General features: G+C 31.9%; 1 non-coding gene across 1 annotated transcript; it reads right to left on the reverse strand.

The window, feature by feature from the left end:
• Positions 1 to 2662: 2662 nt before the first annotated feature.
• Positions 2663 to 2770, reverse strand: LOC112787829 (small nucleolar RNA R71). Its single transcript, XR_003195219.1, has one exon. It is a non-coding gene; the product is annotated as a small nucleolar RNA R71 (small nucleolar RNA).
• Positions 2771 to 3224: the final 454 nt, after the last annotated feature.

The following is a 3224-nucleotide window of genomic DNA, read 5'->3' on the forward strand; positions in this document are numbered from 1 at the left end:
ATGAAGACAGCAGGAAAGCAGAGGTTCAGAGGAACGAAAGCATCTCTATATGCTTATCTGAAATTCTCACCAATGAATTACATAAGTATCTCTATCCTAATCTATGTTTTATTTATCTTTTAATTATTAAAACTCTATATCCATTTGAATCCGCCTGACTGAGATTTACAAGGTGACCATAGCTTGCTTCAAGCCGACAATCTCCGGGGGATTGACCCTTACTCACGTAAGGTTTATTACTTGGACGACCCAGTGCACTTGCTGGTCAGTTGTGCGAAGTTGTGACAAAGAATTAAGATTATGAACGTGCGTATAAAGTTTTCAGCGCCGTTACCAAGGAGTGGAACCGTCACGATTTCTGCGCACCAAGTTTTTGGCGCCGTTGCCGGGGATTGTTTGAGTTTGGACCACTGACAGTTCATCTTGTTGCTCATATTAGGTAATTTTATTTTAATTTTAAACTTTTTATTTCTTATTTTCGAAAAATACAAAAAAAATTTATATTTTCAAAAATATTTTTATTCAGAATTTTTAAGAATGAATTCTAGTGTTTCAGATGATGCTTCTATCATCACAGGAGCTAGTTGATTCCCATCAATTTGGCTGTTATATGTAATGTCCTGCTGAAGCTTGTTCTGCCCTGTCTAATCTCTTTAGACTGAAGCTTTATACTAACATTGCATGATTCCTGGAATTCTTATTAAAAATTTTGAAATCCTTATTTTCTTTTTCGAAATAATTTTCGAAAAATACCAAAAACATTAATAAATTCATAAAAACCAAAAATTTTGTGTTTCTTGTTTGAGTCTAGTGTCAGTTTTTAATTTTGGTGTCAATTGCATGTTTTTAAAATTTGTGCATTTTTTTCAAAAAATTCATGCATTGCATTCTTCATGATCTTCAAGTTGTTCTTGACAAGTCTTCTTGTTTGATTTTCATATTTTCTTGTCTTGTGTCTTTTCTTGTTTTTCATATGCATTCTTGAATTCTTAGAGTCTAAATATCAAAAATTTCTAAGTTTGGTGTCTTGCATGTTTCTTTTCTTAAAATTTTTTCAAAAATAAGTTCTTGGTGTTCATCTTGACATTCAAAGTGTTCTTGGTGTTCATCTTGACATTCATAGTGTTCTTGCATGCATCACATGTTTTGATCCAAAATTCTCATGCATTGAGTCTTTTTTATGTTTTTCTCTTTCTTTATTAAAATTCAAAAATAAAAAATATCTTTCCTTTTTCACTCATAAATTTTCGAAAATTTGAGTTGACTTTTTCAAAAATTTTTCAAAATTAGTTGTTTCTTATGAGTCAAATCAAATTTTCATTTTAAAAACTCTATCTTTTTCAAATCTTTTTCAAAAAAATCAAATATTTTTCATTTTTCTTTCATAATTTTTGAAAATTTCAAATTGATTTTCAAAAATCTTTTTCTTATTTCTATTTCGTATTTTCGAATTTAATACTAACAATTAATGTGATTGATTCAAAAATATTAAGTTGTTACTTGCCTATTAAGAAATGTTCAATCTTTAAATTTTAAAATCATATATTTTAGTTTCTTGTTAGTCAAGTAATCAACTGTAATTTTCAACATCAAATCTTTTTAAATTTCTTTTTCAAATCTTTTTCAAAATAAATTTCAATCACATCTTTTTCAAAATCAATTTCAAAATCCTTTCTAACTTCTTATCTTTTCAAATTTGATTTTCAAATCCTTTTCAATTAACCACTTAACTTTTTGATTGATTTTTATCTTTTTCAAAACTACCTAACTAATTCTCTCTCTCTAATTTTTGAAAATCCCTTTCCTCTTTTTCAAAATTCCCTTTTTTTTAACTAATTATTTTAATTTTTAATTTAATTTGATTTCAATTTTAATTTTCGAAATTTAACTTTAAATTTTATTTTTTAATTTAATTAATTTTCAAAATTCTCTCTCTCTCATCTCCTTCTATTTATTTTTTCATCTACTAACACTTCTCTTCCACCCAAAATTCGAACCCCATCTTCCTCTCCGTGTTCGAATTTTACCTCTTCTCCTTCTTACATTCTTCTCTTCTTATACTTGCATAAGGAATCTCTATACTGTGACATAGATGATTCCATATTTTCTTTTCTGTTTTCTTCTTTTTCATATGAGCAGGAACAAGGATAAGAACATTCTTGTTGAGGCTGATCCTGAACCTGAAAGGACTCTGAAGAGGAAGCTAAGGGAAGCTAAAGCACAACTTTTTGGAGAAAATCTGACAGAAATTTTCGAAAAAGAAGGAGACATGGCCGAAAATAATAACAATGAAAGGAAGATGCTTGGTGACTTTACTGCACCAAATTCTAATTTACATGGAAGAAGCATCTCAATTCCTGCCATTGGAGCAAACAACTTTGAGCTTAAACCTCAATTAGTTTCTCTGATGCAACAGAACTGCAAGTTTCATGGACTTCCATCTGAATATTCTTTTCAGTTCTTAACTGAATTCTTGCATATCTGTGATACTGTTAAGACCAATGGGGTTGATTCCGAGGTCTATAGGCTTATGCTTTTCCCATTTGCTGTAAGAGACAGAGCTAGAATATGGTTGGACTCTCAACCTAAGGATAGCCTGAACTCTTGGGATAAGCTGGTCACGGCTTTCTTAGCCAAGTTCTTTCCTCCTCAAAAGCTTAGTAAGCTTAGAGTGGATGTTCAAACCTTCAAACAGAAAGAAGGTGAATCCCTCTATGAAGCTTGGGAGAGATACAAGGAACTGACCAAAAAGTGTCCTTCTGACATGCTTTCAGAATGGACCATCCTGGATATATTCTATGATGGTCTGTCTGAGCTATCAAAGATGTCACTGGACCATTTTGCAGGTGGATCCATTCACCTAAAGAAAACGCCTACAGAAGCTCAAGAACTCATTGACATGGTTGCAAATAACCAGTTCATGTACACTTCTGAAAGGAATCCTGTGAATAATGGGACGCCTATGAGGAAGGAAGTTCTTGAAATTGATACTCTGAATGCCATATTGGCTCAGAATAAAATATTGACTCAGCAAGTCAATATGATCTCTCAGAGTCTGAATGGATTGAAGGAATCATCCAACAGTACTAAAGAGGCATCTTCTGAAGAAGAAGCTTATGATCCTGAGAACCCTGCAATAGCAGAAGTGAATTACATGGATGAACCCTATGAAAACACCTATAATCCCTCATGGAGAAATCACCCAAATCTCTCATGGAAGGATC

This window comes from Arachis hypogaea, chromosome 20, assembly GCF_003086295.3.
Source record: "Arachis hypogaea cultivar Tifrunner chromosome 20, arahy.Tifrunner.gnm2.J5K5, whole genome shotgun sequence".
NCBI classification, from domain to species: Eukaryota; Viridiplantae; Streptophyta; class Magnoliopsida; order Fabales; family Fabaceae; genus Arachis; species Arachis hypogaea.